We start from the raw sequence: 16,608 nt of genomic DNA on the forward strand, positions 1-16,608 counted from the left end.
ATTACAGAATGTAATATTTTAAAAACATGGTATGGAAATTTATGTACAACATGACCTCAATTACTTTTGTAGATTTATTGTAAAAGTATTTATATGTAAAAACACACATGTGTGTGGCTGGACAAGATTCTTTAGGCCCCACCCTTGACCCTTTGTTCTCGCCTATGTCTATCCCTCATGGGAAGAATGGCTAAAATCATGCTATGAGAGACAATCAATTTTAGAAAGAGAAAAGTTAATTTTTCTTCGAGATTATCCACATCGAAGAAACTGAAATACTCATGCCCAAGATCCTTGGGCACTTATCCAGAGTGGAGCAAGGGAAGAAAGGCACATGAAGCTGCAATTGCCAGCTGGAGCTGGGATCACACAGGGAAGATAAAGATTTAAGGGGGAAAAAAGCGCAAGAGAAGACCAGAGATTGACGGGAGCTCTGGAGGGAAGCGCTAATGAGAGATTAACTTTAAGAAGTATGAATAGCGATCAGTTGGACTCCAAACCTATTCGTGATTTTTTTAGAAGTAATATTTTGTTCCTTCAGAGAATGGACTGTAATGACCATCTTTTAGACAGTGGGGAATAATGACAGATCTATACATAACACTATATATATCACGAGGATGTGAAAGAACAAGATCCTATTTAATATTTTAAACTTGCTTCTTAATTATGTTACAACACTACATTCTTTTTTTGTTCTAAATACAATTTAATTGAAGTATATCATCATACATAAACATAAATAAATAAGTATATAGTAAATGTTGTGAATTAACAAAACAATCATGCATATCTTCATACAGGACACTCATCCATCACTCCACTACCAACATCTTGCATTGTTGTGAAACTTTTGCTACAAACTATGAAAGAACATCGTCAAAATATTATTACTATCTATAGCCCATATCTTATATTTGGTGTGTTTCCCCCCAACCCACCTGATTATCAACACCTGTATTTGTTAACATTCATGACAGAATGTTTTCATATTTGTCTGTGAGTCACAGTCCATCTTCTACCACTGGATTCTCTGTGTAATACAGTCCCATGCTTTGTACAATCCACTCAAAATGTACACCCAGTGGCTCTCATGTTTTATCACAGAGTTGTGCTGTTATCACCTCAATCAATTTTAGAATGCTTCCATTACTCCAAAAGGAAAAATCTCATACCCCTTTATGCCCCACTACAGTTGGCCCTTAGAATTGAAGTAATATCTTCTTGACATTTATGTAAAATATTACAATATTGTTATTAACTATCATCCATAAGTTATGTTAATTGCAATTTTCCTGTGTATCACCATATTCTTAGCACTTTGGAAAAGAGCATTCTTATATTTATACTGTTAACCACAATCTTCATCCACCACCAAAATCACCATTATGTATTCTCTAGATTATTCTCTAGCTTCTTTTCAATTGACATTTATGTCCATGGACTATCGCTTTCAGCCACAATCACGTTTATAAATTAGCACTGTTATACCCACTAAAATGTGTTACCTGCAACTCTATTCATTTCCACACTTTTACAATTAACCTTATTAAGTAATGCTACACACATTAAGCATCAGCTCCCATTCTCAACCCACATTCCATTTCCTAGTAACCTACATTCTAGAGTTTACCTCGATGAGTTTGCTCACTGTATTTGGTTCATATTAGGGAGACCATACAATATTTGTCCTTTTGTGTCTGGCTTATTTCACTCAATATAATATCCTCTAGGTTCATCCATGCTGTCATATGTATCCCTATTTCATTTCTTCTTACAACTGAATAGTATTCCATAGGATGTATATACCTCATTTTGTTTATCCATTATTGATTGATGGGCATTTGTGAATAATGCTGCTATGAACATTGGTGGGCAAATGTCAGTTCATATCCTTGCTCTCAGGTCTTCTGAATATAATGGGATTGTTGGATCATATGGCAGTTCCAGATTCAACTTCTTGACATGCTGCCAAACTCTCTTCCACAGAGGCTGCACCTTTCTACATTCCTACCAACAGAGAAGGAATGTTCTTGTTTCTCCACATCCTTTCCAGCACTTGTAGTTTTCTATTTTTTTTTTAAATAATGGCATTTCTATAAGGTGTGAAATGCATCCACATATTTTCCTATTATTTCTATCTCATTGTAGTTTTGATCTGCATTTCCCTAATAGCTAGTGATGTTGAACATTTGTCATGTACATTTGACCATGTGTATTTCCTCTTTAAAGAAATGTCTATGCAAGTCTTTTACCTCTTTCTAAATTGAGCTGTTTGTCTTTTTATCATTGAATTATATAATCTCTTTATACAACACAGGTATCAACCCTTATTGTATATGTGGTTTCCAAATATTTTCTCTCATGAGTAGGCAGCCTTTTTACTCTCTTGACAGTTTTTGAAGAACAAAAGTGTTTAATTTTGAGAAGGTCCATTTATCTGTTTTTTCTTATGTTGCTCATGTTTTGGGTGTGAAGTTTAAGAAACTACTGCCTATCACGATATCTTGAAGATGTGTTCCCTACATTTTCTTCTATGAGTTTTAGGGTTTTAGATTTTATATTTAGGTCCTTGATTCATTTTGATTTAATTTTTGTATAAGGTTTGAGATTTGGGTTCCCCTTCTTTCTTATGGATATGGATATCCAGTTCTCTCAGCACCATTTGTTGAATAGACTGTTCTGGCCCAGCTGGGAGGGCTTGACAGTCTTGTCAAAAATTACTTGACTGTAGATGTGAGGGTTGTTCTGAGTTCTTGATTTGATTCCATTGGGAAATCTGTCTATCTTTATGTCAGTATCATGTTGTTTTTACCACTGTAGCCAAGTAATAAGCTTTAAAGTTAGGAATTGAAAGCTCTCCAACTTCATTCTTTTTCAAGATATTTTTGGCCATTTGGGGCCCCTTATCCTTCCAAATAAACTTGATAATTAGCTTTTCTATTTCTGCAAAAAAAAGCTGCTGGGATTTTTATTGGGATTGCATTGAATCTGTAAATCAGTTTGGGTTGAGTTGACATCTTAATGATATTTAGTCTTCCAGGTCATGAACATGGAATACCCTTCCATTTATTTAAGTCTTCTTCAGTTTCTTTTAGCAATGTTTTGCAGTTTTCTGAATATAGTTCCTTTATATCCTCAGTTAAGTTTATTCTTAAATATTTGATTCTCTTAGTTACTATTATAAATGGAAATTTTATGTGATTTCCTCCTCAGACTGCTCATCAGTAGTGTATAGAACCTCTACCATTTTTGCATATTAATCTTGTATCTCCCCCATTTTGCTGAACTTGTCTATTAGTTCTAGTAGCTTTTTTATGGATTTTTCAGGATTTTCTAGATATAGTACAGCATTCTTATAATCCATTCAAAGTTTGGCTCTCAAAATCCCTACAATACATAAAAAGCATGCAAGAAAAACTCCAAACTTGGTGGTAACCTCTGGGAAGTGAGGTTGTGGGTGATATTTACTTTCTTTGACACCTCTGAGTTTTCAAATTTCTACAATGTGTAGATATGTAATGATAACATATATAACATATATATGAATTATTTTGTCTATTTTCTTAAAGAGACTATCTTCTTAAAATGTTATCAGGACAGCACTGAGGATTTCCTTAGCTGCTTCTTTGAGTCCCTTTCTGAGTCCTATCTGGCAGACAAAGAAAGGTTCATTCTTGGAAAGATTTTCCCACAGCCCTACTCTCCAAACCTGCCCTGAATGACACTTCTTCCTTGCTTCAGCCTTTCACACCATGCCACCCATCTGTATCAACACTCACTGCAGCATGAAGGATGCTGAGTCCCAATCTCTGATGAGGTATAGGTGCAGAGTATTGCACATTCAGTTAATTGGCTCAGGTTTATGCAGTTAATTAATTTCTTCCAGTCATCATACTATTCTGGGTTCCTTTGACACTTAAGAGCATGCTTTTTTCTTGACAATTCATACTGGAAAGATTCTGAAAGCATAGGAAAATAAGTGGAAAGAAGAAAAGCTAGTAAAAAGTTGCATTCCATTTTAATGGAACGATTGTTTTATCCAAGTTCTATATAAGCAAGGCTGATTCAAAACCCCAAAAAATGTTGCACACCAATTGCATTTTTCTGATAAAGTTAAAACTAATTCTATTAAGTGAAAAATTCTACTTAGTAGATGGCTTCAACAGCTGTTATCCTTTTTGAAGCTCATCTCTGTAGCAAAGACATTGCTTTTTTTGGTGTTTGTGGATGTGGATTGTTGTCATTTGAGATTTTTAATAAACTATTGTATTGTTTTTTGGTGGTAGTTTATTTCAGGGGAGTTGGGGGATAGGGGGATGGAGGCATAGAGTACTTTTTCTCAGACAAATAGGTAAAATGAAGGGCTACTCGGTAAAGACTTGCAAGTGGAACACGTGTGTGTGAACTTCTTTACATAAAATGAACAATGCCTGCTGAAGCTGTTTTGCTATAGATTGCAACATATATTAACTTCATTGGAAGTTAAATATCAAAAATTATTTTTTATTTCACCAAATTCATTAAAATATAATTCTACTTAAGATTTTCAAGATTTCTATTGGCAGATTTTCTAAAAACCAGTAGTACCTTGTTAAAACAGGTCAAGATATAAACAAATTATGACTATTTAGACAATTCATTTTTATTATGTCAAAATATTTTTAATATGTGAATAAAATAATGTATCAAAACATTTCATTCTGCAGTGTTTTGCCCAGTGTTTTAGAAAGCAGAATTTTCCTTTTGTACAAATCATTGATGTGGGCCATGGGTGGGAAGCAGTTGGTCTCTTTGTGTCCTGACTTGTGGGTGTGGGACAGTAAGAGGCTGCAGTACTGCCCTTGGTGACCATGGCAACAACTCCAGTCCCGAGAGGCAATTTAGCAATGCAAATTCTATATACATACCAGTCAGTCCAGGGAAACTCTGATGGTGGTGATGCCTAAGCTTAAGGGAACTTGGACTTGGCCTTGAATGGGAAATATAATATAGCCTGTGTATAAATTCAAAATCATCTAATTCTGTATCCAAGTGTGCCTAGTCTCTAGAAATCCAGTTAAGTGATATAGGCCCTATGGACTTCCACTGTTCAGAAAGGATGTAAGACTGAATGTGTATTCAAAGTTGCATCCAGACTGAATGTGGGCAAGATGCTAATTCAAGTCACCTGAAATGTGGGCCATATGTTAATTCAAAACCTATCTGGTACTCAGGCAAACACTTAACTAACAAAGAAAGTAGTTTTCTTTCATAAAAGCACCATTTAACTTCCCACACTGTATAAAAGGAACTTGAAAATCTTGTTCCAGGCTTGGGTTTGAAACAGAAAGCTCCTGAGTCCGGTAGGCCGTCAATAAATCATTTTTCCTTCTCAAAATCATTCCTGAGTCCTGGCCTTTCTATACGCAAATAATTGAACCTCTCTCCTCTTCTACAACATCATGGAACACTCATTTTAGGAAGACTAATGAGGAAAGACAACATGGGATTGGAAACAATGCCAAAGAATGCAAATAAAATCATCTAGTCTATTTTGCCTACTGTATGTTTATTATTGGAGGACTTATCATTTCAAGCTCAATGTTGTATGTATATAGCACAAGTCATCATCTCCAACCTGTTGGATGTCCTTAACAGCCATCTTTCCTCTCCTTTACAATTGCCAGCACATTGTCCCTCAGTCAGCAGTGGCAAAAGCAGCAAGTTCTTCCTGGTCTAATTGAACCACAAGAGCCTAGCCAAACCAAAAGTCTTTAAAGCTTGCTTTCTTCTTATGTCCTTCTGTCTTAGTTTCCTAGCTGCTAAAACAAACAACATACAATGGGCTGGCTTAAACAATGGGAATTTGACACATGGTTTTTAGGCTAAGCAAAGTACAAAATCAAGCTGTCAGCAAGGCGATTCTTTCTCCTGAAGAATATGGCATTGATTCTGGCTGCCAGTGGTCCTTGGTCCTTGGTTTTTTCTATCACAAGGTAGTGCACACAAGGGACTTCTCCTTTCTCTTTGGGTTCCCTTGATTTCCAGCTTCTGGTTGCACCCCATGGCTTCTCCTCCATGTCCAATTTCCTTTACTTGTAAGGACTTCAGCCATATTGGATTAAGGCCCACTCTGAGTTTGGCACACCTTAAATAATAACATCTTCAAAGGCTTTGTTTACAAATGTGTGCACACCCACAGGACCAGGGGTTGGTACCTGAACATGACTTTGGTGGAGGACATGATGCAATCCCCAACACCTTCTTACGTAAGATAGCTAATTCTTAAATCTCACACCAATTTTTTAAAAATGCTGGCCTTTTGAGACCTCATAATTTGGCTTTATCCTCCATTTTCAACAACAATTGTTCCTCCCCAGACATATTTCTGATTTATGGGCCCCTCAATGGCCTGGGACTACAACCCTGTGCCTAGGATCAGGAGGTGCCTCTTGTCACATCTTGTCTTTTTCCTCTATCCAAATCCTAGCCTTTGGAGTCCTGACTGATTTCCCATGCTAGATTTCTTGGCACTCAAAGTGTGAACTTCTCAGTATGCTTCCTAATTATACATTGCTTCTGTGATTTTATACCTGTGAGCTGATTCCCCAATTAGCTTCTTAAAAGCAGTTTAAGCAATTTTATGGAAAATGCAGCCAGTGCAGATGTGATTCCAGCCATTTCTCATCATTTCCACCACTAATGCCCTCATCTGAGCTGCCACTGCTCCCAACCAGAGATGCTGCAATAGTCTCCCTCTGTTCATTCTTCCCATTCCATATCAATATGCTTCTCTGCAGCCAGGAATCACTTGAAAGTACAAATCTAACTTTGACACACCCCTGTATAAAACCCTTCAATGACCCCACATTATTCTTAGGCCTGCAATGGTTGGTATGTTTCTCAGGATCTTCTGGAAAATAGATTTTCCCGAAATATAGGTTTCAACTCAGAACTCCCTCTCTTTCTCTCACTCTCTACAATTTAGACCCAACCCAGTGGCCAACTGAGACCCAGCCCTGTGGCTGTCTTTCAGTTCCTCCCATGCTGCTTACCATGCTTAACAAAGACCTATATTTTTTCCCTTAGAGAGCTTTCTTCCACTAGTAATTGTGCATTCATTTATGAGACTATTTATTTAATGTCTTTCTCTCCCACTTGAGTATAAGGCTTATGTGAGCAAAAGTCTGGTGATTTTAAAGTCATTATTGCCTGGGAATTAATAGATGCTAATAAATATTTGTTGAATGAATGAATATATATATATATATTTTAAGGAGGTATCAGGGTTTGAACCCAGGTCCTTGGACATGAAAAGCGTTACATTGGCTCCCCAAATCTACTTTTTTTCTTTTAAGATTTATTTATTTATTTCCCCCTTCCCCTCCTTCTGCCCTGCAGTTTTTGCTGTGTTGTCTTCACTTCTCTTTTTTTTCTCCTCTAGAATTCACTGGGGTTCAATCCTGGAGACCCCTGATATGTAGAGAGGTTCCCTGCCAATTACTCCACCTCGGTTCCTGGTTTCTGCTGTGCTTCACCTTGTCTCTCTTCTGATGTGTCATCATCTTGCCACGTGACTCACTTGCCTGGGGCACTGGCTCACCAGGTGGGCACTTGTACAGGCACTCATGCAGGCACTGGCTTGCCACGCGGGCATGCTTTCTCTTCTTTTTTACTGGGAGGCCCCAGGGTGCAAACCCAGGTCCTCCATATGGTAGGTGGAAGCCCTATCACTTGAGCCACAGCCGCTTCTCTACTTTTTTTGATAGTTAAAATTGTTTCATCATTGTTTATTTTTTAGTGTGATGATGGCATTGTAATAATCTTTTTAAAACTTTTTATTGTAATATCATGTACACAACTCAAAATTTCCCATTATAACCAATTTCAAGTGTACAATTCAATGGCATAATTACATTCACAATATTTTATTACCATCACTACCATGCGTTACCCAAACTTTTCCATCACATCAAGCAGAAATTCTGTACCCATTAAGCAATAACTCCCCATTGCCCTTACCCACCCACCTACTGTGCCTGGTGACCGGTAATCTACTATCTTTCTCTGTGAGTAAGCAAATTCATTCTATGGCTATTCATTCTATTAATATTATCATTGTATGCATTCATTCTATGAATAATATTCATTCTGTGAATAGGTAAATTACAGGTTACCAGGGGTGGAAAGATATTTCATATACATGAGATCAAATAAAATTTTTCTGTGTCTGGCTTATTTCATGCAACGTGGTATCTTCAACAGTCATCCATGTTGTAACACATATCAGAACTTTGTCCCTTTTTAAAGTTGAATATTGTTTCGTTGTGTGTATATACCAAATTTTCTTTATTCAGTCATCTGTTGATGGACACTTGAGTTATTCCACCTTTTGGCTATTGCAAATATTGCTGCTCTGAACATTGGTATACAAATATCTGTTTGAGTCCCAAAGTGGGATTGCCAGGTCATATGGTAATTCCATAATCAATTTTCAGAGGAACTGCCAAACTAATTTTTACAGAGGCTGCACCATTTTACAGGCCATCATCAAAATCTTGAGTGAACTTTCTATATGAGGGCATCTCCATGGTAGCCAGGGCCTTTCCTGAGTAGCAGCCCCTCCAAGCTTAGGGCTTCCCTTCTGAGCTCAGTGAACACTACCCCCCACCCCAGAACAATGTGAAAATTCAGAACACTTAATCCTTGTACACTGGTAGATGTGTTCTTGCTTCATTCCCACATAAATGGTTTACATAAATTATACAAAATAAATATACTTGCGCTTTCAGGTATTTTTTTAAGGGGAAGACATTTTGCTTTCATTTGTTTTATCTTCAAAACCTACTGAAGACAGATATTTATTTAGAGAGAAAAGTTCTATGTAAACTTAAAACTATGTAAACTTTAAAACACAGGCAACATTACTTCATGGCAAGATTTACCTGCCCTCTTTCAAATTATGTAGCCCTGACGGATCATCTCACACTACAAATCTATTTTAAACTGCATATGAATTGGCAATGCCACAGTCACATACAGGTATCTCTGTTATGCCAGGTAACAGAGCTAAGTATGTAAAATGTAATAATAACTGCTAGAGCCATGGTGTGCTGGTAAAATTTTAACAACAAAATTTGCAGAAAAAAGAAAAAACATCCCAAGTCCCTGATTTGTAATGTTTGCTCATTTCTGAGGTGTAACTACTCCCACCATGGTCAAGGTCAAGCTACCAGGGCAATACCTGAATGCAGAACTGGGAAGTGCTGCTAACCACGAGGTCTTGGGAGTCAGTAAGGGGGGTCCCACCCACCATGGGCTGGAACCCTATATAAGCAGCATGGATCTGTTGGAAAAGTCACTGACTTGAGGTGAGGTAGACATACTATGTAGATTAAGCTTATTAAATTTCAGAAAAGCACAGGGAAATGGCTAAAATTTACCTAATCATACCACTATGGAAAGGGTGAATATGTTTCACCCCTTCCTTCCTAGAATAATAAAGTGAGAGGCTCCACTTTCAGAAGGTGACTTAAAGCAGATAAAAGGAAGGACTGCAGTGAATTCCAGATCAGCATGAGCAAACTTTTCCTGTAAAAGGTCAGATGGAAAATATTTTAGGCTTTGCAAACCATGTAGTCTCTGACACAACTACTCAACTCTCATTGCAATATGAAAGCAGTCATCCACAATACACAAACAAGTGTACATGACTATGTTCTAATAAAACCTTATTTCCAAAAACATTTGGCAGGCCAGCTTACTGTGCCAACACCTGATTTAGTTTAACTAGAGTGATAGAAGTCAGGGTGAAATGTCCCAATCACAATGAAAACAAACTTGTGGTCAGAATTCTCAGACTCTAGATGTTTACTAAGCCAATCCTCCAGGCAACACGACTCAGGAATGGACAAATGGACAAAGTCTGGCAGTGAAACAGGAGAAGAAGTATGCTGAGGGACCTCAGGGAGAGTGCTCCCACTCCCAATGGACTGCTGATCCTTTTGGACATTTACCTGACTGGGTATGACACCTGGATGCACTATAGCCAGCAGCCTAAGGATGAAACCAATTCCAAGGAAGGCAGAGCCAAGAGATGAATGGAAAGAGCCAAATCAACCAACCATGGAGATTACCCTACCCCTGGACTTCCTGTGAAGAAAGATGCATTTTCTTAGCGTGTAAGTAAGCCTGATAGAGATGGGGTTTCTAAAAATTGAAACTGAAAATATCCTAACTAATTCAGTTATGCTCCTCCAAACTTCTTTTAGTTACAGATATAATACTGAATTACTTGTTCCTCTGCATAGAGAATTTGTTATCTCTTTTAAGAGTTATAATCGCAGTATTTTATCTTTCTCTGAAAAATCATCAAGAGTTAAGATGGCCCTATCAAATCAGGAAAAACAAAAAAGTATTGCTTAGTTATTCTTTAATATTCCTTCTCCTTCCACAGGGCAAAAATTCTGAAGGTAACCAGCCCTGCTTTTGGAGCTCTGATGCCTTTTAGTCTCTTCCTCTGATTTAACATAGCAGACACTGTTGACCACCTGCCCCACAGCCAGCCCATCAACTTATCTTCCCTGCAATCAAAACCTTGATTTCGTTCAGTTTTCAAGAGACTGTGGGGAGTGGATGTGGCTCAAGTGGTTTAGCACTCACCTCCCACATGGGAAGTTCCGAGTTTGGTTCCCAGTGCCCCTGAATAAATAAAAACAAACAACAAGCAAAACAAAGGGAAAAACCAACTCAGGGAAGCTGATGTGGCTCCAGGGTTGAGGGCGGGCTTCCCCCATATGAGGTCCCATGTTCAATCCCCAGACCCCAGTAGCTAAAAAACAAAACAAAACAAAAAACTATGTACCTTGAATGTCTGGGCCTTTCTCCAGTCCTAGGCAGGATAATCTTGATGAGTCTAAACCAATCATGGAAGTTTCATTTTCCTCACCAGCGATGATTTGGGAATGGGCATGGCTGCAATTCTGATCTGAGTGTAAGAATGTTTTTCTCACTCTTAAAAAGGGACAGAATGGAGGGCACTTGCTCTTGTACCTTTTCATGTTGTGAATACTTGAAGCTGCTGCAGCCATGCTGTAGGCCTAACGTCAAAAGCATGATGAGCCGAACAAAAGAACTAGAGAATGTGTGTCCTCAATGTTGGCAATGAACCACTCACTTAACCAAGCCAGAATCACTCTACCTGCCTTTTTATGTTATTGGTGACAATTGAGTGGGATTTTTCATTAAATGCCATTGAATCCATACTAATGGAATACTAACTAGCAAGTTGTCTGAGATAAATTGAAGTTTTGTAATTGTTTCACTCAGATTTTTAGGTAAATTGTTGTTTGTTGTTAGTCTCTCAGATTTTGAGGTAGTTTGTTCCTTAATTATCAAAGCAAAACATGAGAATCAGTTTTAGGTAAAGCATTTTTGCTCTCATGGTTCCATCTTTGTCAGGGAAAATATTTCCTTTTTTAAAAGCCTCCCCTGATGCTATTTATCCTCTTTTTATCTTTCAAGTCAAATAATTGTCTTTATTTGTTTTTGTTTGGAAACATTTTGAGTACCTCAAATATGGTGATTATTTCTTTATAGTAGATTATTATAAAGAAAAATAAAAAATATTTTTGAAGAAAGAAAAAGGAAAATTACTATTTTCTATATTACTCTAAGAAACAATGGTTGTCAACATTTTAGTGATACTTCATGGAAAAGTAAAGAAAATATGGTATGTTCTTATATTTATTTGATTTAATTCTTTAGAGAAATAGTCTATAGAATAGCATAGAAATATTCATATGCTTTTAAAGTTAAATAGAAAAAAACCCAGAAACCCCCCAAAAAACTAAAAAAACAAAAACAAAAAGTTAGAGTAATTAATTATTACAAGATGTAATATACTACCTTCCTTGCCTTATATTTTTAGCTTTAAAGAAAATCTCTTCTAGAAAGGATGAGCAAAATAAATGAGAGTTGTGCTTAACTATCATCTTCCTAATGAAGTTGTATTAGTCAGGGTTCTCTAGGGAAACAGAATCAACAGGAGATATCTGTAAACAATATGAGGTTTTATAAGAGTCTCTCACATGACCGTGGGGAAGCACAAGTTGAGGTTCCGCAGGCAGACTGCAAACCAGGGACTCCAATGAAAGTCTAATGAACGTCCTTGATGAGTTTCTGGGAGATGTTGGCTGTCCAAAGATGAGCTGGGACATTCTCTCTCTGTGCTAAAATCACTTCCCCTTTTAAGGCATTCAATATATTGCTGACAACAATCTCCCTGGTTGATGGTAGACGTAATCAGCCATCTATGCAGTAAATTCACTGAGGACTAAAGTCCAACAATGTCCTTGTATTACAATTAGCCCAAGGCTTGTTGCCCAAACAACTGGTCACAACTACCGAGTTGACACATTAGCCTAACCATCACAGTCTACCCCTTATGAACTCGGCAACAATACACATTACTTAAACCATACTTAGTCTCTAAGTAAAAACAAGAACAGGCATGCATATATATATATATAATTTCTGCCTAACAATGTTCAACTCTCCTGCCTACAACCAGAAATGTATTAATTCCCTAAAGAATAGGGTGCAAGTTCTTGGGTAATATTCACTCTTAAACTTAATATTGTGAAATATTATGACATGAAACTAATACAACTTGTCATGTGATAAGGGAAAATGTTGGGGAAGAAAACAAATTCATTTTGTGCACATATACAATCATACTCAAAACAAGGAAGCAAGATTCATGACTTTACAGTCCTCATTTCTGTAACTGGTCATGTGGTCAAAGTTCATATTTATCACTGTCTTCTTCCACTGCCCATTCCATGTTCCCGGTACCCTCAGCAAGCACTTCAGCTGGCTGAGGTTCTTTGCCTGGTGGGGTGACCCAAACTTTCATTCCTGAAAATTCTGGGCCATTGTTAGTCCTGCTTGGATTGGGTTGTTGCAATTTTCCACTGAGTTTAATCACAGGGCATGGCAGTACTAGCAGATGCCCTAGAGGATCTCCTATATTCCAGGCAAACTCTTCTTTACCCTCACTATGTAGATACAATCTTATTTCCCTTGATAGTCAGGATCAATCACCCCAGCCAGGAGAGTAATTCCCTTCTTTGCCTGTTGATTCAGAGGTAAGAGGAAGCCAAAGTGGTCAGGTGGCAGTCTTAACTTCCAGTTCAATGGAATCATTGTTGTGTTTCCTGGTGGCAGTATTCCTCCTTTTGGAACTAAGACCTGTACCTGTAGACCACCAGAACTTAAGGTTGCAGGGACTGGAAGCAAAAATTTTCCTAGTGGATCCCTAGGGGCAATAGTGAGTGGTGCCACCCTAGTTCCACTCCTGGATTCCTGGACTCATGAATCCTGGCTATGGGAGAAACAGCACCATAGAAGATGCTGATTTAGAGAATATACAGCCTCCTAGAGAACATTGCCCCAGCCCTGGAAGGTATTGCCACCTAGTTAGCAGCATAATTAAATCTTCAAAAGGCCATTCCACTGTTCTATTAATCCAGGTGTTTCAGGGTGATGAGGAACATGGTAAGACCAGTGAATTCCATGAGCATGTACCCATTGCTGACATCATTTGCTGTGAAATGGGTTCCTTGTTCAGAAGCAATGCTATGTGGAATGCCATGGCAGAGGATAAATCATTTAGTAAGCCCATGGATTGTAGTTTTGAAAGAAGCATTGCAAACAGGCAATGCAAACCCATATTTGGAGTATGTGTCTATTTCAGTTAAAACAAATCACTGCCCCTTCCATGGTGGAAGCGGTCCAATGTAATCAACCTGCCACCAGGTAGTAGGCTGATCACTTCAGGGAATGGCACCCTATTGGGGGCTGAGTGTGGATCTCTGCTGCTGGAAGATTGGGCACTCAGCAGTGGCTGTAGCCAAATTAGCCTTGGTTATACATGTTGCAGAGCTCATGCATAACCTCCATCCCTATCCCCGTGGCCACTTTGTTCATGATCCCATCGGGCAATGACAGGACTGGCTGGGAAAGAGGCTGAGCATTAGCCACAGAGTAGTTCATCTTATCCACTTGATTTTTTTTTTTTTTTATGGTAGAAGGGAGCCCAATCACTTTATTTTTTTTATATTCATTTTTTTTTTAATATTACATTAAAAAATATGAAGTCCTATTCAACCCCACCGCCCCCACCCCCCACTCCCGCCACAGCAACACTCTCTCCCATCATCATGACACATCCATTGCACCTGGTAAGTACATCTCTGGGCATTGCTGCACCCCATAGTCAATGGTCCACATCATAGCCCACACTCTCCCACGTTCCATCCAGTGGGCCCTGGGGGGATCTACAATGTCCCGTAATTGTCCGTGAAGCACCACCCAGGACAACTCCAAGTCCCGAAAACGCCTCCCCTTCTCATCTCTTCCTCCCATTCCCCACACCCAGCAGCCACCATGGCCACCATTCCCACACCAATGCCACATTTTCTCTGTGGACCTTGGATTGGTTGTGTCCATTGCACATCTATGTCAAGAGGGGGCTTAGATTCCACATGGATACTGGATGCAATCCTCCTGCTTTCAGTTTCCACTTGATTATTAAAATCTCCCTCTGCTGAAGTCACCCTCTGAGGAGCATTCACATGGGATACAAATATTTTTATGTTTTTTTCCCATTCAGAGAGGTCTATCCACATAGCTCTTCCCCAGACCTCTTTGTCGCCAATTTTCCAATCATGTTCCTTCCAAGTCCCTGACCATCCAGACAAACCATTGGCAACTGCCCATGAATCAGGGTACAAATGTGTCTCTGGCCATTTCTTCTTCCAAGCAAAATGAGCAACCAGGTGTACTACTCAAAGTTCTGCCCACTGGGAGGAGGATTTTCCCTCACAGCTATCCTTCAGGGATGTCCCAGAAAAGGACTACAGTGCTGCAGTTATCCACTTTCAGATGGTCCCTGAGTTAGCAGTTTGATGTGGTTTATGAATTCCAAAAATAGTTATTGCATTATATTTGTAAACCATGCCTGGGCATTCTGGAACTGGGGAAATAACCAAAGAATGGGTCCAGGGACCCACTGGATCCACTGTGAGATGGACCTGAGCTAAAACACTATCATCATTTGACTTTCATAAGCCCCTACTCTGACTGGTGGACCACAGTTTTGGGTCTCCTGGAATTAATGTCACTTTTGAGGCAGTGTCTAATAATCCCTGAAATGTCTGATCATTTCCTTTTCCCCAATGCACACTCTAGCAAAAGGCCATATATCTCCTTGGGGAAAGATGGGAAGAAGTTTAACAGTATAAATTTTTAGCAGTTTAACAGGATCCTTCCCCAAGGGGACTTGGCCTTCTCCTCAGTCAAGGGTCTCTGGGTCTGCAAACTGCCTCGAGTCTAGGAATTAAGGGTCCATGGTTCTCTGTCTATAATTTGAATTAGGGTATTGTTTATGCTACCTCAAACTCTTCTGCTTATACAGATCCAGAAGAAATTTAGTAGACTGCTCATCAATTTCACTTCTAGGTACCCCATGGTCTGTTAGCCAATGCCACAACTCTATGTGACACAGACTAGTTTCAGTGCTGCTTTGAATCTGCCTTTCATTGGGTAGCCATGCCCACCTTGTCTTTGGAGATTAACTGCAGATACTTGACTTTTACTGGCCCAAGATCTGATCATTCCCTTAATGTTTAAAGATTCTAATTCCATTACAGCCCTCCCTATAGTAATATCTGGACTACAGAGAAGAACAGCCACAGAGCTCTTCAGGGAAGATTGAGTTAGTCTTAAAACTTATTCCTAAAGAAACAGATTAGCTCAAGTGATTGGGCTTCCATCTACCATATGGGAGGACCCAGGTTCCCTTTCCTGGGGCCTCCTTGGAAAGGTGTGCCCAAATGGTATCAGGCCCTCACCGTGAGTGACTCAGCAAGATGATGATGCAACAAAAGAGAGACACAGGGGAGAGTCAAGGTAAGATGCAACAGAAACCAGGTACTGAGGTGGTGCAAACAACAGGAAACTGCTCTCCCACATCTGAGGTCCCCCTGCTGAAGCATAGAGGAGAAAACAAGGAGAGAAGACAGAAAGAAACAGACACAGAAGGTCACACAGAGAATGGACACAGAGAGCAAAAAAAGCAGGGGAGGGAGAAAGGGAAGGAAAAGATTTATTCCTCATAGTCCTGGTTAAAGGTGTGTCCTCTGGACATTCCTGGGTGGGTAGGCAGGTCTTAAATGGAAAATCCATTCAAGCATTACAATCTCTCTAAGCCTTTGAATTCCCTCTTCTACTGTATACCAGGGCTAATTGGGCATCTCAGCCTCAGACATGCTGGGCTATCTCTTGGTCCATATTTCAGTCAGTCACCCAAACAAACTGTTAGAGCCCTTTCTAAGCCCTCAAGCTACAGTGCTGAATCCAGAATTTCTGCTCATTGGGTCCATATCAATAAATTCAGCCTAATCCAACTCTGTATTCCTTCCACCATTATCCCATACCCTTAGTAACCATTCCCATATCAGATTCCCCTGATTTCTGTCTATATAAATTGGAAAACTCATGCAGTTCTTTCAGAGTATATTGTACTTCCTCATGGGTAGTACTTTGTATTTCACCTTTGGGGGC

This window comes from Dasypus novemcinctus, chromosome 4 (assembly GCF_030445035.2).
Source record: "Dasypus novemcinctus isolate mDasNov1 chromosome 4, mDasNov1.1.hap2, whole genome shotgun sequence".
NCBI classification, from domain to species: domain Eukaryota; kingdom Metazoa; phylum Chordata; class Mammalia; order Cingulata; family Dasypodidae; genus Dasypus; species Dasypus novemcinctus.